The following is a 25,465-nucleotide window of genomic DNA, read 5'->3' on the forward strand; positions in this document are numbered from 1 at the left end:
GTTTGTCTGCTACTGCCCCTCTCGCACATTGCGGTCTGCTTCGACGTGCCTGTTGGTTGTGCCCTCCTATCGCTGTGAACGTATTGGAGGCCAGGCTTTCTCGGTGGCCGCTGCCTGAATGTGGAACGACCTTCCACTTTCGGTTAAGGCCTTATCCAACCATCTGGCCTTCAGAAGGTCCTTAAAGACACTGTTATTCTAACTCCAGACACGTTTAGCTAGTGGTCCCCTTCTCTCTCTCAATAGTGCCAAGATACCTCTGGTGACCAAAGAAAGGATGGGAGAGGAGAAGGCTTTGGAAGAGGTACCGCAGAGCATATGATTTTGGAAGGGATAAGCACATGGAAGGGAAGAGTAGATTTTTCCACTTGAACAAATTGACTGATCCTGGGCAAATCACTTTGTCAGGAAAACCTGGTAAGGTGAACAGACTGTGTCCAGCCATAGACAGAGCCCTAAACAAACTCCAACAATAGAAAAGACCACTTAAAAACATGAAACATTTGTTTAAATTGCAAAGTCTATTGGATACTCCCAAATTAAGCTTTACCCCTGTGCCCTGCCAACCCAGTGCCCTCTGTTTGTCTTGACCACACAACCCTTTGCCTTAAATATGGTAATCCCAAGAAGCATCCTGATCGTACATTCAATCAGTCACCTGAGATTTAATGACTACATTCTGTGTGTTTAAATGAGTTCCTGCTGTGATTAAAACTAGGCGGATGTGTGCCCTTGCACCTGTTACTATCACTAAAGTCATGTCAAAAACAAATGCATGAAAAAGAAAAACGTTTGGTCTTTTGAATATGCATTAATCAATGTACTGTAAGTGGTCTTGTGTAGTACCTGTATGCTATGCTAATGTTGGTGGCCTCGCTGAGCTTGTCTCTGTAATGAAAAAGGGGGCTAGGGTTCATTAGTGGGACAGTTGGAAAGGCAGATGCAAACCTTGTGGTGGGCTGGGTGCATTTAGAAAGCACCCGTTTCTGAGTGCCAATGTACTTTATATGGGTTTGCACACTATGGAAGTTTGTTATCCATACGGAAGAGCCCAATATCTAGTAGACTACAGTCCTTTTGGTGTTACTGTGCTCACGGCAAGGCATGTGATGGTTGTCTGTGGTGGCTATGCATGTGTAGTGTAAATTGGTAGGAGACCTTAGATCATTGATGGTTATCAGGGCAATGGGGAAGTAGCCCTTGCAAGGCAAAACAGCCTGCAGCTGTTTTCTCTCTCTCTCTCTCTCTCTCTTTCTCTCTCTCTCTCTCTCTCTCTCTCTCTCTCTCTCTCTCTCTCTCTGTCTCTCTCTTTCTCTGTCTCTCTCTGTCTCTCTCTCTTTCTCTCTCTCGCTCTTTCTCTCTCTCTCTCTCTCTCTCTTGCTCTCACTCACATTGATACATTGTATCCAATGTGCAACAAAACAAGCATCTGTGAGTTGGCAGTTTGAGGGGAAAGAGGCAGCCTGTAAACGCCAGTCAATTACCATAAACTGCAAGCTATGGGTAATTGGTGCAAGAATCTTCAGTTCAGAAAAAGAGATACTTAAAATTTGGGACTGCAGTCACCAGTTTTTCATTGCTTCATCTGCTGGTTGGCATGCTGAGAGATATCTAAAAGCTCACTCTACCATGCTCTGGTGCAGTGCTCAGCGGCCTGCTGGGAATTCTGCAATTGGGCTGGGAAAGAAGGTGTTTGTCAGGCGTTCATCAGACATTGGTCTGGGCAGAGGCTAAAATCCCTGCTCATTTGGAAAGAAATCTACCTTGCTGTCTCCCTCAAGACCCAAACTCTTCTCCCACAGTCCAAAATGAAAATCCTGCCACCCACAGACACAAGCACCAGATTTGGATGTGGCAACAGGTCTTGCTTATCATAGTGATGCTGCAATTCAGCAGGGGATTCTCCATGATGGGAGGGTTGGGGAGTCCTAAAAAAAAAACATGCGGCCTCTTGTCATGAGTAGGAGACGGGGAGATGTGACTGCAGCAGGATGGTGAGGGTGAAGGGAAGCATGTTGGCACTGTCAGACGGTATTGTACGAAATTACCTAATACCAAAGGTTCGACCCCCAAAAGTCTGACCCCCAATTTTCCACATTTATATATGTGGAGGGGATAAAGTGAATACAAATGTAAAGGTGTAAGGTGGGGGGGGGGGGGTTATGGGTGTGTCTTCCCCCAGATATACATTTGTGGAAAAATGTGGGAAAAAAAAAAAGATCAGGCTTTTGTATTCGGTAATTTCACGGAGATCGCAGACAGGCAGGGTTTATGGAGCTGAGGGATATGATGCACTTTCCAATAAGGATGCAATCTCTTGTTTGCATTCTCTCTGACCCCTTTCTATCTTAGGGCAACTGCAGAATCATATTCTCCAATAGATGCACAGTAAAACCTAAGACGTCCAAGATCTGAGATTGAATGGCAGGTGCAGCTTCATTTGCCAATTTACGCATATGCATCTTGATTGTTCCCAGGTTAACCTGTGCCCTGCGCCCACATCCCCAAGGATGTAGGCATTTGTTGGGTAGATTTATGATACAATTCCGCTAAGCAACCAAGGTTTGTCTGTGATACAACATCTAGGTGACACATTAGACAAGTTCAATATTGGTCAGTGCGAGTGACACCCGAGCCTGTATTATGTATACCTGAATGAAGATTTTGCATACATGTAAACTAAGTTTTCATCAGCAAAAATAGGCTTTCAAACTCCTCGACTGACATGAATGGATTAGAGAGGCATACAAAGTGGCAGATTCCTGTTCCTACCCTACAAAGTTAGTGATGTGTGAAAAAGCCCCAGCCAATCATAGAGAATGTAATGATCCCTGGAAAGACCACTCTTTACTTTCATGGTTTCAATTTCATTCGCACACAGTAAAGGCCCATCAGCCAATCAGGTGGCAGGTTCAGCGGCCGAGAATATACTTTCTCCATCCCGCTGTACCAGACACTGGAGACCTTTCCCTAATGGAGCCACTCCCTGTTGCCTATCCTGCCCCCCAAGCCCCCCGATCCCCCTTGCCACTCCCTCCCTCCATGCCCACTTACCTGCAGGACAGTTTTTATTTGGACAAAGCCCACGGTGTGAATGGCTTTCATGACCTCTCAGGTGGGCAGGAAATGACAAGTAAAGGCAGAAAAGCTTAAATTGGTCTGGTGGGCCATTACCGGCCATGTCCGCCCTCCTGAGCGGGCATGAAAGCCACATTTTTTGGAAAGGTTATTGATTTCATGGTGTCCCAATGTGTCTGGAAATACCTTATGTTTCTGGTGATTGTAAGATATAGTTTGGGTGAGTTAACCATTTGTCTACCACTCAGCTGGCCAGAATGCCTATATATTTTAAATAGGATGGGCAATTTGTGTATTTTATGTGTCAGGACTAACAACTTGTCTCTATGAAGATTTCCCCTTCTGCAGCAGTAGGCTTGAGGCATCAAAGAGTAATTGTCAGGGATAGTGAGAATCTGAGCAAGGTAGAAGCCATACCAGTCTGGAGAGTGAACTACATGGCAAGGGTCACCCCTTATATGCAGGGCTTACACGATAGAACTCACAGATTGCAACACATAGAGATAGGTGGACTCTTTGGGTCTCTGAGAAGAGCGGAGATCATTTGAGCATCTAACTAAACCATCCTAAGGAATTAAGGATGTGATACAAACTTTAGACTCAAACTGTAGTGAATGAGGTAAGAGGCAAATTGACTATTGGCTAATATTGATTACTGTTACTACCCCGAGATTAGCATATGGGGCTATCATATGCCTGCTTTGGAATCACTCAGAGTAATATTCTGGTATGTGGGACGGTGAGGAAGTATTTGCATGATCAGTGACTCCTACTTGTCAGCATCAGCAGGAACTTTGCTAGATTTTGCTGACTCAGACGATGACTGTCTCCCTACATGGCCACTGGACTCATGACTAGGAATAGAACAGAACATCCTTCCACTTATCCCTGAGATAGGAATTGACTTGAGACTTTTCTGTGTTGCTTTGGGGACCAGGTGCACCAGATGAAAGGTGATCCAGGGACAATAAGAAGAACATAGGACTAAGGAACTAATGAAATGTTGTATTGATCAATGCGTAGAAGGAGTACTAATGGAGTTGTGAACATTTCCATGGCCCTTTACCCACTTGCAAATGCCAGGGATTAGCCATGGAGTCAATAACCACATTCTGAAAATAAACAAGAAAAGGATCAATGGCCTTGACCTGGTCCACTAGAGGAAAGACGTCAATGAACATGGAAATGGATTTTGGATGGTATGAGCATTTTCATTGCAAAATGATATGCTAACCAGGAGTCATTCGTGGGGGGGTAGCCTAATTGAGTCATTCGGGGGATGACCTAATTAAAAGGAGCCATGGATGGACCCAGCCTGTCAGCCTGTCCCATTGCTGACATTTTTTTGACATCCCACCTGCATCTCTGCATGCTTATATTACAATTGTGTTTCCTTGTGTTGCTCTACATAATTTCTGTGACACCCCTATACATCATGTTTTCCCTGTTGTGACTGAGGTGGGGGGGAAATGCCTCTCGGGGATGTTCCATGTGTTAATCAGTTTTTCCATGCCTTCCATTACACAGGGATGTCAATATAACTGTGTTTTAACCAAATTATATATAATCTCATGACTGGTTTTCCAGGTGTACTTGGATACATTCTAGTGTCACAGTACACCTCCACCCCTCACACACATTAAGCTGTTCCCTGTTCCACACACCTCAATGAATTCAATAAAACTGGTCAGGATAACAAGACTGCATTATATTGACTTTACAGCGCAAGATACCTGGCAATTGTTTCCAATGCTTGGACATATTTCAATATTTGACTTTCCGTCCTAAGAAACTGATGAAAAACAGCTATATGAATAGTTCAATTTTTAAAATTACAACATTAACATCAGATTTGCATTGACAAGTAGCCAACCGGAAATTGCCTTTTTAGATTTACACTTCTACATAGAAAATTAACATATCAATATCAAAACATACTATGAAGACAATGAGGCCATCTCGAAAATATTAATACATTGGTGCCACTAAAAAGGTATGATTAAGAACATCCCTTTAGGAGAATTTGAATGACGAGGAGGACTTTTGCATGTATGGACATTTGCTAAACGCAGATACTTGACTAGAGATTACGTATCAGAAATTATTGAGCAAGCATTTAGACCAGTCACACTTACAAAACCAAGCTACATTGATGTTCTCTAATAGGAAAAAAATAATTTGCCTCCAAGCAGAAATAGTATTCATTGACCAATACTGCTCAAATATCCATGCTGTGTGTTTAAGACTTTGCAGAAGCATTTAGGGGCCGATTCATGGAACAAACGTGCGCTGAAAATCTTGGCGCAAGCTGGCGCAAGCGTGAAAAAACAGGCGCACACGCACTCTTGCGATTCATGGAAGTCCCTGTACGTGTTTCCCTCGGGATGTGCGCCAAACCCGTGCGTAGCGCACAAGGATGCACACGTCATTTCAACATCCCGAACGACGTGCGCAGCGTGCACAGGGAAAGCGCACAACGTCGGCGCACACACCAAAAAGGGGGCGGGACACGGGGCGTAACACGCAGAATGGGGAACAATGCGTGAAAAAGAAGGCGTAACTGTGGAAGTACATAGGTGTCAACACGTCCGCCACACGATGGCAGGCGGAAGCATCCCTGTGCACAGTATAAAAGTGCGCGCAAACAACAAACACGTATATCCAGCTACAAAGAATGCCCCGTTTGTCGCAGCACTGATCGTGGGACACCGCAGGAGGAGTAGAATAGCCAGCGCCTACATTTTTTTTTCCCGGACTAGCCTTTTTGGGATGCCTGACGACCAGGTCTATGGCAGGTAGAGGTTTCCACCCAGTATCATTCTAGACCTGGCCAGGGAGTGGGAAGATGACCTTACATCACCCACCCTGTGCTCCCAAGCATTGAGCCCCTTGGAGAAGATGCTCAATGACCTGCATTTTTTGGCCATTGGGTCATTTCAGCGGACAACTGCCAGGTGTTGGCAATCATCACTGCGCACCCCTCAGTCCGCAGGCACATATACATGCCCAGAACACCCGCAGAAAGGCAGGCCGTGGTCCAGGACTTTTACAGGGTGGGACACTTCCCCAAAGTGCTTGGTGCCATAGATTGCACCCATGTGTCCCTACGTCCACCTAGGGCCACTGAGCACATCTATCGAAACGGCAAGCACTGGCATTCCATCAACGTGCAGGTTGTATGCGATGCAAAGGGAATCATCACCCCTGTCTATGCAAACTACTCTGGCTCTACCCATGGCAGTTTCATATACAGAATGTCCCCCCTGAGCCGGGCCCTGGAAGCTAGGCAGCATGGCAACACATGGCTCCTAGGTGAGTACAAATGCCTGTGCACATGTCCCCCCACTGGTCTCTTTCGCGAACTCTGCAACTCTCTCTCACTCTCTATTCTCCCTTCTGGTCCTACTCACTCTGCAGGGCACACTCTTGATGCTCTGATCTCTTCTGACCTTCCCCTCTCCCTCCCTCTCTCCACTCCTCTCTCCTGGAGTGATCACTTTCTTCTATCCTCCCACCTCTCCCTCCCTACCCCACAGGCAAAGCCACCCTCTTCACTGCCACCCACCTTCTCGGTCATCCGACCCATGAAGCGCGTGTCAGTTGAGGCTTTCGCTGCCACCTTCTCGCCCCCTCCTCCCCCCTCGGCTGACTCCCACCCCGACACAGCCCTCTCCATGCTCTATTCCTCTATATCTGATACTCTCGACATCCTTGCCCCCGTCATGAGAATCCGCCTGAAGCCCAAAGCCAAATGTAATTCCTGGTACGACTCGGATCTCGTCACCCTAAAACGCAAGTGCAGGGTGGCAGAGAGGAAATGGCGTGCTTCATGTTCATCCTCTGACAAACTGGCCTGCCGCCTGCTCCAAAGGCAATACCGGCTCTCCGTTCTCACTAAGAAGAGAGCCCTTATCCAAGCCCGCATCTCTGAGGCATCAAACAACTCGGCCGAACTCTTTAAAATCTGCAAGGAACTGGCCAACACTGCTGCAGTCTCTACCTCCTGTCCCCTCCCAGGCCCTCTGCACTGCACTGGCCTCGCACTTCATCTCAAAAACTCAGGACATCCTGTCCTCACTCTCCTCCCCTCTCCTCCCTCCCTCTCTTCCTGGCTCTTCCTCTTGCTCTCTTGCAGCCGCCCCTCCGCCCTCCTTCTCTTCATTTCCACCTTTTTCTGCTGACGAGGTTTCCAGACAAGTCCGATCTATGAAAGCCTCGTCTAAACAGGTTCACCCCTGTTCCTCCAAAACCATCAAGGACCACATCGTCTCCCTGGCTCCTGCCCTGGCTGACTTTTGCAACCACTCATTCGCCTCTGGAGTCTTCCCATCCCCCCTCAAGCACTCCCTTGTGCACCCCCTCCTCAAGAAACCCTCTTCCGACCCCTCCTGCCCGGCCAACTATCGCCCAATCTCCATTACTCCCTTCCTGGGCAAGCTCCTGGAGAAACTGGCCATCTCCCAGCTTAACCTCCATGCTGAATCTGTTGGTAATCTTCATGACCATCAATCCGGCTTCAGAGCGGCCAGAAGCACGGAAACTGCTCTCCTGAACATCCGTGAGGACCTGCTCCTGAACCTCGATTCCAACACTCCCTGTGTTCTCATTCTGCTCGATCTCTCCTCTGCCTTTGACACTGTCAACCATGCCATCCTGCTCAACCGTCTCCGTGATAACCTGGGTATCACTGGTCAGGCTCTGGCATGGCTGACCTCTTTCCTCTCTGGTCGACCCTCCCAGGTCCAAATGGGCTCCTTCCTCTCTGACATCTTTTTCTCCACCTGTGGTGTCCCCCAGGGATCCAACCTCTCTCCCTGGCTTTTCAACCAGTATCTGGCACTCCTTGCCCACCGCATCGCCGCCCTCTGCCCCCACTTCCAGTGCTATGCGGACGATACCCAGCTCATTTTCAGGCTACCCTCGGCCTCCTCTCCTTCCCTCATCTCCGACTGTCTGTCTGCTATCCAGGAATGGTGTGCCGCCAATGACCTCTGCCTTAACGCCAGTAAGACTGAGATTCTACTCATCGGCGCACCCACTCCCTCCTTCCCTGCAGCTCTCTGGCCGGCCTCCCTTGGCCCCCTTCCTGCCCCTACATGCAAGGCTAAAAACCTCGGGGTCATCTTCGACTCCACACTCTCCTTCTCTCCTCATATATCTGATGTCTCTAAGAAATCACACTACCAGCTGCACCTCCTCAGAGGTATTCTTCCCTTCCTCTCCTTCCCCCAGAAGCTCACTGTCTCCCGAGCCCTGGTTCTCTCAAAGCTGGACTACTGTAACAGCCTCTATCTTAATCTCCCTGCCTCCACTCTCCGCCCTCTGCAACTTATCCAGAACAGAACTGCGAGACTTGTCCTTGGCCTCAAGCCCAGGGACCGTATCTCTCCAGGACTGAAATCTCTTCACTGGCTCCCAGTGGCTGCGAGGATTAAGTTCAAAACCCTCTGCATTGTCCACAAGGCCTTCTGGGGCTTGGGGCCTAAATACCTTCAACTCTCTCTTCCTAAATATCTTCCTTCACGAGCCCTTCGCTCATCCATCTCTAACTCCCTCATGGTCAGCCGCTTCTCGAAGCAACGTGCTGGGGGTAGATCTCTCTCCGCAGCAGGGGCCTCCCTCTGGAACAGCCTGCCTGCCTCCCTGAAACTTGAGGAGAACCATCTCCGGTTCCGGAAGCACCTCAAAACCTTCCTCTTCGCTTCTGCCTTCTCTCTCCCTCTCCCCTGCTAATCCTGCTTAACTCCACACTGAATTCTGCACTTAACCTGCATCTGGGCCACTCTCAGCGACCTCGGTCCAGGGACCAGCCACTCTCCACTTGCACTGCCCCCCTGGCTCCCCCTGCACTGTGGGACTGTCACTGTATCCCTACAGCCCCCTGCCCAGCACTTGCTCTGCACTTACCTCGCACTTGCCACCAGCTGGCCCTTTTTATTTATTATTTACCATTTATTATTTCATTACGCCACTTACCTTGTACTGCACTTTTTCCCCCACCTCCTCCCCCTGCACTTTCTCCTTTTTCCCCTTACCTCTGCACTTGCGCGACCTGAATGACACCTGGCCTAGTAGGATCGCTTGTCCGTCTTCCCCTTGTTTCCCTCCGCCCCTGCCTCGTCGCGCCTTGAAACACTTGTGTATAGGCGCGTTACAAATACCATATCATATCATATCATATCATATCATATCATATCATATCATATCATGCATGTCACACACAACCAAATACACAAACCCCAATAATCACAACCATTATCACCTCCCCAGGGGACAGTGCCTACCCTCTGAGCAACCACATGATGACGCCAATCCGGAATCCCACCACACCACCCCAGGTAAAATACAACGCTGCCCATATTGTAACCAGGGGCATAGTGGAGCGTACATTCGGAGTGTTCAAGTCATGCTTCCGCTCCCTTGACCGGTCTGGCAGCCAGCTACTATATGCAACCCCAGTAGTGTGCAGGATCATTGTGGCAGCATGTGTCCTGCACAATGTTGGAACACGGCAGGACGTACCGGTGGACATGGTGGTGCCCCCACATACCCAACCACAGGCACAGACGCTGCCCATGGGAGGTGAAAGGGCACGTGGCGAGGCAGCCTGGACCCAGCATGTGGCCACATTTTTCACCTAAACTCCCACCCCTGCGGAGTGCACACAGGCCTGGCGCATACCAGGTGACAATCGATGATGACAAAGAGACAGTCAACTGTCACAACCTTACCACCCTGAGAATGTTGCCACGATAGTGCTACATTGTGTGCATCCCTAGCTACTTAAACATAACCAATCCTGTGGGACCAAAAGGAACACATGCAAGGTGTGTGTCACATCCCCCCACCCCCTGCAAAACAGGACATCACAATCCCTGGTATGTCACCAAAACCCTCCCAAACCACATCACCCTTGTCTGCCACACCATGACATGGCATGCAATAGCAAAAGGCCAACACATGACCAATAAGATACGAAGTGACATGTCACAAATGAAAACTGGCACGAGACAATGATGCCTGACATGGAATCAGATGAAATGACTGACCAACAATGTCCCACACATACAAAGTCAGACACAAATGCCTTCCACCAGTTGTAGCATGAACACAACACTGAATGCCTGTTCACATGCACATTGGGCATGGCAAAATCCCGACTCCCTAACCCGTGTGCTGTGTGTGTCTCCTGCAACACACTGCTCAGCACACAGCACATTGAGCAGCCATTGTGTTGCAGATACACCTTGAGCATAACATGAAAATGACAAATTAAATCAATAACCAAATGACGCATATATAGGATACCCAAATGGTAATAGATCATGTGCTTGCTGCAGGGACACAGCAGGCCTGAGAATGCAATCTGTGTGCACCTGTGGCCATGGAAGGGTGGTTGTATGTGTGGTGGATCATTGTGCAACTGTGTGTGTCATTATGGACATGCACTCAATATATGCATGTGAAATCAAGCGACCCTCAGTGTCCTGTACACATCACATGGGAACATTGCCCATGTGAACACCCCAGCATGTCAAACCACACCAATCCCCTGACACCTGAAAAGTAAAGACAACACAGGAACAGGCATTGACCACCACACCACATCATGTACATAGTACCCCACAATTACAATGTCAGAGTGTCCAAAACACTGTAGCCCAAGCCAACTGCCCAACAACAAAAGGCCCTCCCTCATTTGCACGTCACTATGACCTTCTGAAAAACTATGTCTGCGGTATGTAGCCTTCTTCCTTCAAGTCTACCTGGCTACAGGATCACCCTACCCCTTGGTTTCCATGTTCCAGCTTGCGTGTAAATAGGGTCCAGCCCCCTCAGAGGCCAGTAAAAATACCAAATCGCAGAGAACTTCAAGTAGCCAAACCCACAAACCAGGGAAAAAGCCTGTAGGCACCAAAAAACCCTGGAAGAGTCTCCAGTAGATGACTTGAAGTAGCAGGAAATGTCAAAGCACATGTACAAGCACAATGATAGAACAACCAAGGTAGCACAGTTGAACAATGGTCCAACAGGATGGGTACCATTTATGGTACATAACATACAATGAGGATACAACAAGTGATGGGTAGTGTCACAGCTCTGGTGTCCAGGTGTAGAAGTGGCACGAACCAACCACGCCCGCTGTGGTCTGGGCCCCTGCAAGGTCAAACTTACACAGGCCTCTGAGACCCTGGCGGGGAAGGAGGGTCAGGGATATGTTGTTTGGACAGGCATTGGTATTCAGGATAACCGGAAAGAGGGGCAGGAGAGGGGTGGTGGATTTGCAAGGGAAAGTAGGCAAAATACAACTATTCATAAAAACACATACTCAATTTGAGAAAACATGTTCATCATGCACATTGTATCAAATGAGTCAAATGTAAGCCAAAGAGAGACTTATCTCTGGGGTGAGTGCAGACCTCCTGCCTGCGCTCTCTCAGGTCTGGTAACAGGAGCAGTTCAATGCTGCAAAGAGAGCGTGAGTTACTAATCTGAATGCGTGTTTACAACACACACACACAACACCATCCATGCCCCAAAGTAAGTGACTTCTCCACAAACTAACACCCCTGTCTGCTGCTTTGTACCCATACGTTAGCTTGGCCCCCTGATGGTTCATACACTGTCAATGCAGCAAGGCAGGCACATGTGGGCGTGCAGGAAATGGAAGACCAATGCGTCAAGAATCACACATGATACAATGGTCCCTGGGTGAGCTGCTAGATGCGTATAGCAAGGTTCAACTTCAACACAAGTCGCATATTTCAATAGGTAGTGCATGTGGCAATTTGCACATGCAAATGACATGCACTGCCCACGTGTCTGTGCCTCACTGGGTGTCCATGTGCGCTGTATCGGTTTCTGGCTAGGAACGCTACTGCCCTAATAACTCTGCTTCAATGGAGCAGGGGTTACTCGAGGATATGTTCGATGGCCCCTGCGTGTGCCCCTGACAACTTGTAAAGCCACTTGGCATTTGGCCCTCAACGCATGTCAGCTGTACTGTGCGCTTCTCCAACAATGCCTGGCAAAGCTCCCCAGCACTGGTGCTACTTAGCGTGCATGTGCAAGTGGCCTGGTGGAAGGTTGGCTGCGGTGTGGGCCCTTGTTCTGCTCACCTTGCCTGGAGCTCCTAGAAACACGTCTGCTTCTGACATCTGAGCACAAGCCCTGTGCTTCTGCCTGCGCAGACATCCACACGTGTGCACCACCGAACGTGGCCAGTTTTCTGGATTACTCGTCCCGGTGTCTTCTGGCAAAGATAGTCTGGAGGCTCATCTTCCTGCAGAAAGGGCATAAAATAAATTAATAAGGCTGGAAAGTTCCCTGTGTGTGTGTCTTCATGCTGGTTGTCACTGGACCAGGTTACAGACCTACATCCAAACTCCTCCCACCATCAGTGTCACTTTGACAGACCAAGGGTGCAGGCTACTGTCTACAGCATGAAGTGCATCAAGCACATATACAGGCAAGAAAGCAACATAAATCACAATCCACATAAATTAATGGAGACATCAATCACGTATTCACCCAAATTGATCACAGACATGGGGTGGATAAAACACAACCAATCCGCACTAGGGGTGTTAACACAAGTAGTGCAGCAGCAGACAGGCCACAGTTATGAAGAAAGTCCAAAGCCCTTGTGTAAACTTTTGTTACACCGAACCATCCTAGTGAGCCCATGGATAAGGGAAGCAGGAGTGGCCTATGTGAGTCAGGACCCCAAGCTGCAAACACATATACGAGACAAGCTTGAAGGGCCCAGCTGGAACAGACAGTGAATGTTTTCAAAAGCCACAAAGCACCACACCATCACATGAATGCACAATAGACAAACAATATTAAACAATATTAACTAATTATACTAACAATGAAAAACCTACATAACCTAATTAAAATAACTATCAAATAGTTAATATTAACTAACTAAACTAAAAGCAAAAATATAAAATGGCCACATATGACGTGGGGGGGGCACCCAGAAGAGGGTAGGTAGAGTGCAACTCAACACCCACATGCGATGATGTTGAGACAAAAAAAACCCCTCCATGAGCTCAACACCTGCACGCCACAACCTGTGTGGGAGATATCTCGTCTTCCGAGTCTGGCACAACCTGAAAAGGAGGACATGGCACAGGAGCCTGACCACGCCTAGCCGCAGCTTGGCCCTCGTTGGCAGCAAGTCTGCCGGACGGGTGAGCCTGATTCTGTGCGGCAATGACACGTAGGTCTGAATGCTGAACCTCCCGTGATACACGTGCTTCCTCTGCGTGAGCAGCAATTGCTTGATGCAAAGACAACATTTCAGCCTGGCGTGCCCTGTCTGAGGCCACCATGCCCAGCCTAAGCGAGCGGGCCGTGGACTGCGCTGCCTGCCACTGGAGAAGCACCTGCCTAGCAGGGGGGAGCACGGATTGGGCCACACGTTCCATGCTCACAGCGATATTATCAAGTGCTGCCCCCTGCCATTTTGAATTGGCAGTCATGTCTTTCTCCCACTCGGTATACCTCAGTGGCGCACGACCACCGCCTTTCTTGACACCTGCGACCAGGTTACAGACCCAAGGACCAGCAGGTGTCTACATGCCCCCATCAACGTGATGTTCCAGGCACATTAGCGACTGGTGTGGAGGGTGATCCTGCATCCCAATCAACCACATGCAGAGGTCCCACCACTGTCTGGCCCCTCAGTGCAGGTGTTGCGGACAGAGGAGTGTCCACATCAGAATCACTCACCCCTGACGTATGGACCTGATGCACATCCAACTCGACATGGAGGTCAGAGTGGTCATCTGGGCTGGACTCATTGCCAGCCAAAGACAAGATGGTCTGTAGCACATGTAGGTTCTCGTGGTCTACCACCCCACGACCCCCACTTATGCCGGGTTGCAGTTGTGATAACAACCCTTTGCCTGGCATGACAACACCATCCTCTGGCTCCATTGCGTCATCATCTGAAAAGTGGAGAGAAAAAACATTAGTACACATGTTAGAAGCACATAACACACACACATAGACATCACACAGACAGCCAACAGACATGTCACACACAAAAGAGAACCTGCCATGCATGCCTGGTCAATTTGACATTGCATCAGTGAGTAGGCATGTAGAACGGTGTTACATGGCCCAGAAGTGTGTTGATGCAGTGCAGAATGTACATTACTCACTATCTACATGAACAAGTACTTCATGATGTGTATCAAAAAACGTGAAGGCAGTTCAAGGGCAAGTTCAGGCATCACGTGCAATGTGCATGCAATGGGTTGCATTGCTTCAAGCAAACCCACCCCCCCCCGAGTGAAAATGCAGGGATGCCTTGCATGGTAGCAAAAGGGTGACCAGAGACCTGTGTATTGGCAGACAGTGTTGACTAGCATCAATGGCATCACCTGAGTCAACTGACAACACAGCAGATGATGATGGGACAGTATGCAGGACACATAACAAACCCTCAGTAGTACACCCATATGTGCAGAAGCCACTACACCAGTTGGACAGAGTCAGTGGGCCTGAAACAGTGGGAGGACTGTGCCCCACACAGACTGTGACACCCTAAACATGTGTGTGATGTAGGACTGGGCCAGAGTGGGCATGGGATGGCTGAAGACATGCCATGAAATGTTGCTCATCCTGGACACGTACTACAATGATCATCCAGTCAAGGACAGATAGGGGCATGCATGGAATGCACATAGAGCAGGAATGGGCCTCATGTCCCTGCGGAGCATCTGTAATCTACACAGTCCAAGTCAAACACCCTGCATGAAGGGCAGAGGATGTACCCCACTGCATGTGTCTGGCAGGTTGGCTGGTGGAAGTTAGCATGTACACAGGAGGCTTGAACAGGCCATTGCAGTATGCCAAAATGATGCACACCAGTGCAGTGGTGTAATTGGGGTGCAGGGGGGGTGGAGGGGCAAGGGGGCATGCCTATGTTGAGTACCCGCATGCAGGCAGAGGACACATGCATGTCAGTCATGCAATGACATAGTCCCAGTGCTGAGAGGAAAGACACCCCTGGCTACATGCAGAAGGGCCATTGAGCTGGAACATGGACCGGAGGGGCATCTGGGTGACTAGCATGTGAGTAGGGTGCAAGTGTGGTGATGAGGACAGTCCCCGTCTGCTCTACATGTCCACCATCCTGCACAGCAAGCATGCATCAGTGAAGCATTGCATGACTAGCACATGAGAACCATGTACACATAGCATGTAGTGGCAGTCAAGCACAACACATCACACAGGCAAACCACACATGGGCTGGACATACACGCAACAACACTCACTGGACGGGGCATCAAAGTCCTGCATCTCTCCCACTCCTTTGACCAATTCTGCTGGTATGCACTCTGCAACGAGTGACTCGTGCGGAGTGAGGTCATCCTCCTCAGGTGGTGGCCCACTGCCAGTCACCAGAGTCATGCTATAACTAGAGGCATGCTTGGCCTTAGCGGTGCAACGCTTCTTGCACTCGGCAGCTGTGTGCACCTCATGGGCGAATGCACTCACATTATCCATGACATGCTTCCAGTGGGTATTCCGATGGGCAGCCGTAGTTTGGCAATTCGGCCCCACTAGCATGTCACGTCTTTGGCCCTGCACGTAGTCCACAAGGGAGTCCAGTTCCTGCACACAGAAAGGCTTCTTCCTTGACGTGCAGGAGGCCGTGGCTGTGTCTGGGGTCCCAGCCTATGCTGCAGATGCAACCTTCCTCCTCTTGGAGAGTGGTGCGGACCCTGGCTGGCAAATGCTGCCCTGGTCAGTATGGCCAGTGGCACCAGTGGATTGAACCAAGGGAGTGGCAGGTGGAAGGATGACCGAAGGCCTGACTTGCGTCAGTGGCTGCTGGATGCCCTGGAATGGACCCTGCGCAGCAACATCTTCTGTGCCAGGGTCATTAACCACGACTCTGCTGGTTGGTAGACTCACAAATGGGGTGTTGTTGGCAGCATCTGCCCCTGCACTTGCCAACACCCGGCTGGTCGGGGCAGCAGATGACATTACTGCCCAAGGGACATGTGCCTCGGTCAGGGCAGCCCTGCCTGCACTTACGGTGTGCCTCCCAACCTGCTGGAAATCTTCCATGGACTCTTCAAGTGCCAACGCAGCCTGCGCTGGCAGACCCTGAGCCTGGGTGGTGGTGTCCACAGCTGCACCTGCAGCTACCACTACCCTTGGGCCCGTGGAAGTCGATGAAATGGACTGCCGGGCCACATGGGTGCCAGTGCCAGATGCAAGAACTTCATCGCCCGGAGCCGCAGGGGGTGATGGTATGACTGCACCAGCAAGTGGCACAACATCATCACGAGCTGCCTCACCCCTGCGTCTTCCATCTCTGCAGCCACCCTGGACACCCTGGAGTCCCCCTACTCCATGGTCACACTGGCCACGTCCCTGACCACATCCGCCACCAGGAGTACGCCCAGCTGAGGCGCCACTAACCTTTTGTGACCTACCAACCATGGCACAGATAGAGTAGTGCCAGCACAGGTGTAGTACTGCCAATGGGAGGTGTGCACGACAATTGTCCTGGGCAATTGGGGTGAAGGTGGTGGGATACAAGATGTTAAAAGCACCCCTGCACCTGCAAGGCTGTATGTGACCCCGGTGATGAAGTGATGGGTCACACAATGCTCAGGCACCCCAAAACTACAGTAAAACCGTGCACGCAACCCCCGGTAGCCCACGTGTGTGGAATTAACCTCCCGCAGTACGCGGTGGTACCCAGGGACACGAAAAACACATACGCGTGGCACACGTAGGCTACTATGACCTAAAAAATGGGTATGCGATACACAGGGGCACCCGCAGTAGGAAAAATAGCATGCGCAACTCACCGTCAGACTAGCGTGATAATGAAAAACATGTGTAGCCAATACCCCCACCAAAAGTAGAGATACGTCCTTGATCCGCTGTGAAGTTGTGATGGCGCGCGAAACAACACGAAGTAGCAACACACACGTCGGTCTCCATGAAAGGCACGTACAGCGAACTGCTGGCCCCACGCACCTTTAACCTGTGCTGATTCACTATGCACCCGTCACGAGGGAAACACCAGTGCGCGTTATATCACAGACGCGCTTACGCGCTTAGGCCCTTTCCTTGGATTGCACGCATTAACACGCGGACGTGTTGTTTTTTCACGTGCTGATTCACTATGCACCCGTCACGAGGTAAACGCCTGTGCGTGTGTTACGTCACAGACACGCTTACGCGCTATGGGCCTTTCCTCGAATTACACACTGACGTGCAGTTTTTTTCACATGCCAAATCACTCCGTATCAAGCTGGCCACGCGACAACACACAGAAGACCATGCTTCTGCCCAGAAGGCCATTTTCCTTCTCCCCAGAACCCCGAGCACGCTCCCACCTGCTATCTGCTGCTGCCTGCCGGATACTGCCCACGTGCCCTGCAATTTGGTGCCTATACGTCAGCCATCTGCCGGGGTCCAGTTGCTGTGACCACCCCTGCTGGAACAGAAGACTCCCGACTCAGATACAATCGCTCCACAGCCCAGCCCCCGGACCCAGTTGCCCACCCACACCTGCCTCGGGGGTCGTCATGTCGGGGCAAACACCATCCGAGACCACTGGCTACCCCCAGCCAGAGAGGCAGAGGGCTACCAGCTTCACCGATGAGGAAGTTGGTATCCTGGTGGAGCAAGTTCTGGGGCATTATGATGCCCTCTTCACACCGCTGCGCGCCAACAAGGAAGGACGGGAGAGGATCTGGAAGGACGCAGTGGTTGCCATCAACGCGGAGGGGGTGGAAACCCACGACATCAAGCATGTCCGGAAGTGCTGGGAGGAATTCAGGTCCAGGCCCCTCAGCAAGGCCCGGCGCCTCTTGAAGGCAGAGGATGCAGAGGGTGCCGGGTCAGCCTGAGCAACATCCATATGTGGGATGTTTTTACCCATGCATACAAGCCCTACCATAAAACTGTGCAGTCCTGGCATGGAAAACATCATGATGGCCAGAACTCCCCAGAGAGTGCACAGGGAAAACATGAAGAATAGGCTGCCACCCATTTTTGCCTATGTTGTGAGCACAGGAGGACACTGCCTAAAACCACCATTGGGCTACACACACAGTAGCCTGAAACCATTGGGAATGGCAATGCTGATTGCCAAAAAAGCAACTCAGAACTGTGGGGAATTCGTTTTCTTAATCCCAAAAATGGTTGCATTACCAGTACTCACCACTATCAGAAAGCCTGTGTTTTGAAAACCACCAGACTTTTGTGTAAAACTGAACAAATGAAACAAAACCAGACCAAGGAAAGACTTGCTAAGAGGTGGATACAATGTAAAACTATATTCTGAAATGTCTTGAAGGAAGTAATTATTTAATGTATAGGTAAAAATTGTCAGTTTGATTTGAATGTAGAAAACTGGGAACAAAAAGTGACATTTAGCTGAAACCTGGCTTAATGAAACTGAATTCTGCCTGACAACTACCCCCGACAGGAGTTGAAACTGGATGCTCAGCCACTCTGCCCCTGGCCAAAAGGAGTTAACACCTCTCTGATTAGATTAGGGGTGGAGCAGCTGGGGACTACAGGGAGTTGAACTAAGGCCTGTCCTGGACTCAGGCAAATGTTATATTGGGGGCGTCGTAAAATAGCTTCCTCTTGGGAGAAACTGGGGGGCAGCTGTGCCTCTGTGAACAAGCTGGCTTGGGGGAAGTGGATAAACCAGTTATTCCACCCTGGTATGTGGGAAGCCACACCCCTTTTTGACCAGGGCATAATTTTAAAAAGATAGATAACTCATAGTGCGGACTTGTCAGAATTATATAAGTAATATCATTATTTTTGTGATTTTTCTGTGAACATTTTGAGAGGCGTTAGGACACTGTGGTGTATTCTGGGGGGTTGCTAGCGGAAAATAGGGTCTCACTCCAAATGTCTGCATGTTAAAAATCTGACACTTCATCAATTAATGTCCATACTCCTTGCGCACATGTGTGTAATTTTGGGTAAATGTCCGATATTGCAAAACCAGTTAAAAAGCGCAAAATGTTGTCATTTTTTAATGCAAGCCCCCAGGAAGATCAGAGGCGGACAAGCATGGACCATAGGCATATATAATGTGCACATGTAATTTCAACAAATTGTATATCTGGAAAAGATGTATTTGAACTGACGAGGGGAGGATTCTCTGACCCCTAAAAAGACTTCATCATGATGACAATCCATGTTCTTCCCCCAATCATGGAAGAGGGGAGAATTGGGCCAATGACAGGTAGAGAGGGGCAGGCTTAGCTAGGCCCAGGCACACACCCATTTTCAAAACACATAAAAAGAGACTGCTGGGACAGGTAGAGACATTCAATTCCATTTGCTGCGGAGCATCCTGACCGACGACTTCATATCCAGAGATCCAGACTTCACATCCATCAATCTCCAAAGACCAGAACTTTACTTCAGAACTTAAAGCAAGGGCCTAAACCCACAAACTGAGAACTCTTCTCAGCAGGCCTCAGCATCCTTAAAATCATTTGCAAACTATTCCACAGCCGGGCGAGCTGTTTGAATTCTTTTGCCAAGAACAATTGCCAGAGACCAGACCAGAGATCCAGAGTGACCCAGACCGCTGTGAGCAGAACCAGAGAGCTGACCCAGATCACTGTGAAGTGCCGAGACCAGAACCTGAGTCCAGTCCAAAACCTGACCAGATCCGTGGCAAGCCCTATTTCAAATTTATATTGTGAGTACCTAGCAGAACTGTGCAGAACCAATCTCTTAGTTAAAATAATCTAATCCAAACTATTTTAACCTAAGTAGAACAGCCTCCTAGAAATCGTGTCATCTGTCATTTGTAAAGCTGCACAACTGTCACCTGTCAATTCTGCAGCTGCAAGCTGTCACCTGTCATTTTGAGTTTACTTTAAATCAGAAAAACTACTTTTATTTAATCGTCCGTATCTCTGGAACCGTTTGGGCTAGGAACAAGATTTAATTTTCCGCAATCAAGATTTACGCACTCGCGAAATTTACCGCGATTTGCGATTTTGGCTCAATTTCCCCACTTGTCAAAATAGCAGCTCCATTCTTTCTTTTGTTAAAATCCGTTTGCAACTTGGTAATAACTCATAGAGCATTGCTAAAGTGAGCCTGAACTAATACCAACACGCATCTCCCACTCACCCTGAATCTCTAGAGGGAATTAAAATCAGTTGGCACATTTTCCCATCCATTGCCATCACATTTAAAAAGCATTTTGGGCCTGTGTTTCAAACTCCTACCTGTTTCCTCTAAGCTTGCTGGGGAGGAACTGAATTTCGTATTGTATTTGATTGCATTCCTGAGAACTGTGTGCTCCTCTTTCCATCTCCTTCCATTTCTTACATTACATAGGGGAGGGGGGTGAATTGCCAGAGAAAAAGTGATTATCTTATCTTTTGCTAAAATCATATCAAGTATTTCTGTACTGCATTTTATTCCTCATTGCTTTTCCCTTGAAATCATAAAAGTATTTTTGCTACTTTAGCCATCCTATACTAACTCCTCATTGATTGTAAAGAAGTGTGCTAGTCCCAGATTACCCATTGTTGATCAACATCATATGTCTAAGTGTACTATCAGATATTAATTTATTATAAAAGTGTGACATATATATATATATATATATTATTTAATTTTTCAAATAAACCTTTTAATTTGCAAAACAAACCTACTTCTTGGCTCAGTGGGGTCAGGGGGATTCGAAGAGGGGGGTGTTACACAAGGGTTGTCATCCAGAGTACTGAACTGATTATAAGAATACATCAATAAGGGTTTTCCTCAGCATCCCAGACTAGGCATTGACTTAGCTGTAGTGTTGATTGAATATCGCTAACACATATGAGGATCCTGGAATGCAAAAGCCCAGTGTTCCACATCCAGATCCTTCGGAGGCAGACCCGTCTGGAGTTGAGCGGTAAGTGGCCATGCATTGCTGTGTGAAACAGGGCATGCTGCAGTGTGCTGGTAGTCAGCTACTTGCCTGTATGTGTGACATAGGCCATGTATGGATGTGTGTGTGCAGGGACATCATGGTGCTGCATGTGAGACCAGTCATGCGTGAACCACATGGATGGTGCATGTGTTCCAATGCAACATGGGGGGCAGCATGCGGAATGCACACATGAATGCATGCCTATCTCTGTTCTTGGACATGGATGGGGTGTGAGAGATGGGTGCTGCTGTCATGTACATATATGGTGTACTTGTCTGTGTGTCTGAGTAGCGTGTGGGTGACTTTGAAACGCCATGGATGCATGATACATGTCCGTGACGATGTGTTGATTCACTTATGCAGTCTAGTCATCCTGATGCATGACCCTCCGGTGATGTGTGTGCATGGGATCAGTATGAGCTGTGATGCATGTGAGTTTGAAGACATTTATGTCAATAGAGGCCCTTGTACATGGATGCTGATGTTGTCTGCATGCGCCGTGCCTGTCTCTGCATGTGTGTTGCCTGCATTGACCCATGTATTGTGGAGGGACAGGATGGAAGTGACGTTTGACAGTGCTACTCATGTGTTATTGCTTCCTGTCTAGGGGACTATTGTACAGTACCCTGATGCTTGTGTCCTATGTCTCCCTCTACGCAGCGTCGAGTGAAGAAGAGGGTGGAGACCGCACTGTGGAGCAAAGCGGCAGGAATGCCTCCACTGGGTGGCGAAGCAAGGCCCAGCCACCCTCCCAGGAATTGCCATCATCTGGCCTCTCGCTGCTGGGTGGGTGAGTGGGGGTGCAGGGACATGACTCAGGGCCTGCTGGCAGGTGCCTGTCACTGCTGGGAGGGTGGGTGGGTGGGGGGACATGAGTTGGAGCCTGCTGGCAGGTGCATGTCAAAGCTGGGTGGGGGGGTGGGTGGGGGACATGAGTTGGGGCTTGCTGGCAGGTGCCTGTCTCTGCTGGGTGGGTGAGTGGGTTGAGGAACATGAGTCGGGGCCTGCTGGCAGGTGCCTGTCAAAGCTAGGTGGGTGGGTGAGTGGGTGGGGGACATGATTCGGGGCCTGCTGGCAGGTGCCTGTCTCTGCTGGGTGGGTGAGTGGGTGGGGGGAGATGAGTCGGGGCCTGCTGGCAGGTGCCTGTCACTGCTGGGTGGGTGGGTGAGTGGGTGGGGGCATGAGTCAGGGCCTGCTGGTAGATGCCTGTCACTGCTGGGTGGGTGAGTGGGGGTGCAGAGACATGAGTCGGGGCCTGCTGTCAGGTGCCTGTCACTGCTGGGTGGGTGAGTGGGTGGGGGGACATGAGTCGGGGCCTGCTGGCAGGTGCCTGTCACTGCTGGGTGGGTGAGTGGGTGGGGAGACATGAGTCAGGGCCTGCTGGCAGGTGCCTGTCACTGCTCGGTGGGTGAGTGGGTGGGGGGACATGAGTCGAGGCCTGCTGACAGGTGCCTGTCACTGCTGGGTGGGTGAGTGGGTCGGGGGACATGAGTCAGGGCCTGCTGGCAGGTGCCTCTCACTGCTGGGTGGGTGAGTAGGTGGGGGGACATGAGTCGGGGCCTGCTGGCAGGTGCCTGTCACAGCTGGGAGGGTGAGTGGGTGGGGGGACATGGGTCGGGGCCTGCTGGCAGGTGCGTGTCACTGCTGGGTGGGTGAGTGGGTGGGGGGACATGAGTCAGGGCCTGCTTGCAGGTGCCTTTCACTGCTGGGTGGGTGAGTAGGTGGGGGGACATGAGTCGGGGCCTGTTGCAGGAGCCTGTCACTGCTGGGTGGGTGAGTGAGTGGGTGGGGGACATGAGTCGGGGCTTGCTGGCAGGTGCCTGTCACTGCTGGCTGGGTGGGTGAGTGGGTGGGGAGACATGATTTGGGGCCTGCTGGCAGGTGCCTGTCACTGCTTGGTGGGTGGGTGAGTGGGTGGGGGGACATGAGTTGGGGCCTGCTGGCAGGTGCCTGTTACTGCTGGGTGGGTGGGTGAGTGGGTTGGGGGACATGAGTCGGGGCCTGCTGGCAGGTGCCTCTTGCTGCTGGGTGGGTGAGTGGGGGTGCAGGGACATGAGTCAGGGCCTGCTGGCAGGTGCCTGTCACTGCTGGGTGGGTGAGTGGGTGGGGGACATGAGTCGGGACCTGCTGGCAGGTGCCTGTCAAAGCTGGGTGGGTGGGTGAGTGGGTGGGAGGACATGAGTCGAGGCCTGCTGGCAGGTGCCTGTCACTGCTGGGTGGGTGAGTGGCTGGGGGCATGAGTCAGGGCCTGCTGGTAGGTGCCTGTCACTGCTGGGTGGGTGTGTGGGGGTGCAGGGACATGAGTCGGGGCCTGCTGTCAGGTGCCTGTCACTGCTGGGTGGATGAGTGGGTGGGGGGACATGAGGCGGGGCCTGCTGGCAGGTGCTTGTCACTGCTGGGTGGGTGAGTGGGTGGGGGACATGAGTCAGGGCCTGCTGGCAAGTGCCTCTCGCTGCTGGGTGGGTGAGTGGGGGTGCAGGGACATGACTCAGGGCCTGCTGGCAGGTGCCTGTCACTGCTGGGTGGGTGGGTGGGTGGGGGGGACATGAGTTGGAGCCTGCTGGCAGGTGCATGTCAAAGCTGGGTGGGGGGGTGGGTGGGGGACATGAGTTGGGGCTTACTGGCAGGTGCCTGTCTCTGCTGGGTGGGTGAGTGGGTTGAGGAACATGAGTCGGGGCCTGCTGGCAGGTGCCTGTCACTGCTGGGTGGGTGAGTGGGTGGGGTGGCATGAGTCAGGGCCCGCTGGTAGGTGCCTGTCACTGCTGGGCGGGTGAGTGGGGGTGCAGGGACATGAGTCGGGCCTGCTTGCAGGTGCCTGTCACTGCTGGGTGGGTGAGTGGGTGGGGGGACATGAGTCGGGGCCTGCTGGCAGGTGCCTGTCACTGCTGGGTGGGTGAGTGGGTGGGGGGACATGAGTCAAGGCTTGCTGGCAGCTGCCTGTCACTGCTGGGTGGGTGGGTGGGGGTGCAGGGACATGAGTTGGGGCCTGCTGGCAGGAGCCTGTCACTGCTGGGTGGGTGAGTGGGTGGGGAGACATGAATCAAGGCCTGCAGGCAGCTGCCTGTCACTGCTGGGTGTGTGGGTGAGTGGGTGGGGGGACATGAGTCGGGGCCTGCTAGCAGGTTCCTGTCAGTGCTGGGTGGGTGAGTGGGGGTGCAGGGACATGAGTTGGGGCCTGCTGGAAGGTGTCAGTCACTGCTGGATGGGTGAGTGGGTGGGGGGACATGAGTCAGGGCCTACTGGCAGGTTCCTGTCACTGCTGGGTGGGTGAGTGGGTGGGGGGACATGTGTCGGGGCCTGCTGGTAGGTGCCTGTCACTGCTGGGTGGGTGAGTGGGTGGGGGAAATGAGTCAGGGCCTTCTGGCAGGTACCTGTCACTGCTGGGTGGGTGAGTGGGTGGGGGGACATGAGTCAGGGCCTGCTGGCAGGTGCCTTTCACTGCTGGCTGGGTGAGTGGGTGGGGGGACATGAGTCGGGACCTGCTGGCAGGTGCTTGTCACTGCTGGGTGGGTGAGTTGGTGGGGGGACATGAGTCGGGGCCTGCTAGCAGGTTCCTGTCACTGCTGGGTGGGTGAGTGGGGGTGCAGGGACATAGGTTGGGGCCTGCTGGCAGGTGCCTGTCACTGCTGGGTGGGTGAGTGGGTGGGGGAGCATGAGTCAGGGCCTGCTGGCAGGTGCCTGTCACTGCTGGATGGGTGAGTGGGTGGGGGACATGAGTCGGGGCCTGCTGGCATGTGTCTGTCACTGCTAGGTGTGTGAGTGGGTGGGGGGACATGAGTCGGGGCCTGCTGGCAGGTGCCTGTCACTGCTGGGTGGGTGAGTGAGTGGGGGGATATGAGTCAGGGCCTGCTGGCAGGTGCCTCTCACTGCTGGGTGGGTGCGTGGGTGGGGAGACATGAGTCGGGGTCTGCTGGCAGGTCCCTGTCAATGCTGGGTGGGTGAGTGGGGGTACAGGGACATGAGTTGGGGCCTGCTTGCAAGTGCCTGTCATTGCTGGGTGGGTGAGTGGGTGGGGGGGCATGAGCCGGGGCCTGCTGGCAGGTGCCTGTCACTACTGGGTGGGTGAGTGGGGGTACAGGGACATGAGTCGGGGCCTGCTTGCAAGTGCCTGTCATTGCTGGGTGGGTGAGTGGGTGGGGGGACATGAGTCGGGGCCTGCTGGCAGGTGCCTGTCACTGCTGGGTGGGTGAGTGGGTGGGGGGACATGAGTTAGGGCCTGCTGGCAGATGCCTGTCACTGCTGGGTGGGTGAGTGGGTGTGGGGACATGAGTCAGGGCCTGCTGGCAGGTGCCTGTCACTGCTGGGTGTGTGAGTTGGTGGGGGGACATGAGTCAGGTCCTGCTGGCAGGTGCCTCTCACTGCTGGGTGGGTGAGTTAGTGGGGGGACATGAGTCGGGGCCTGCAGGCAGGTGCCTGTCACTGCTGGGTGGATGAGTGTGG

The sequence above is a fragment of the Ambystoma mexicanum genome, chromosome 3q, assembly GCF_040938575.1.
Source record: "Ambystoma mexicanum isolate Mex_15411 chromosome 3q, UKY_AmexF1_1, whole genome shotgun sequence".
In the NCBI taxonomy this organism is placed as follows: Eukaryota; Metazoa; Chordata; class Amphibia; order Caudata; family Ambystomatidae; genus Ambystoma; species Ambystoma mexicanum.